Here is a 562-nt window from a genome sequence, read left to right on the forward strand (position 1 = left end):
TATCTAATCTGACCATTTCTATCTATCTATCTATCTACCTATCTATCTAATCTGACCATTTCTATCTATCTATCTATCTACCTATCTATCTAATCTGACCATTTCTATCTATCTATCTATCTACCTATCTATCTAATCTGACCATTTCTATCTATCTATCTATCTACCTATCTATCTAATCTGACCATTTCTATCTATCTATCTATCTACCTATCTATCTAATCTGACCATTTCTATCTATCTATCTATCTACCTATCTATCTAATCTGACCATTTCTATCTATCTATCTATCTACCTATCTATCTAATCTGACCATTTCTATCTATCTCTAATCTGACCATTTCTATCTATCTATATCTAATCTGACCATTTCTATCTATCTGTCAATCTATCTAACTATCTGACCATTTCTATCTATCTATCTATCTATCTATATCTAATCTGACCATTTCTATCTATCTATATCTAATCTGACCATTTCTATCTATCTAATCTAACCATTTCTATCTATCTATTTATCTATCTATCTATCTAATCTGACCATTTCTATCTATCTATCTA

This window comes from Sinocyclocheilus anshuiensis, unplaced genomic scaffold, assembly GCF_001515605.1.
Source record: "Sinocyclocheilus anshuiensis isolate Anshui unplaced genomic scaffold, SAMN03320099.WGS_v1.1 scaffold2628, whole genome shotgun sequence".
Lineage (NCBI taxonomy): Eukaryota > Metazoa > Chordata > Actinopteri > Cypriniformes > Cyprinidae > Sinocyclocheilus > Sinocyclocheilus anshuiensis.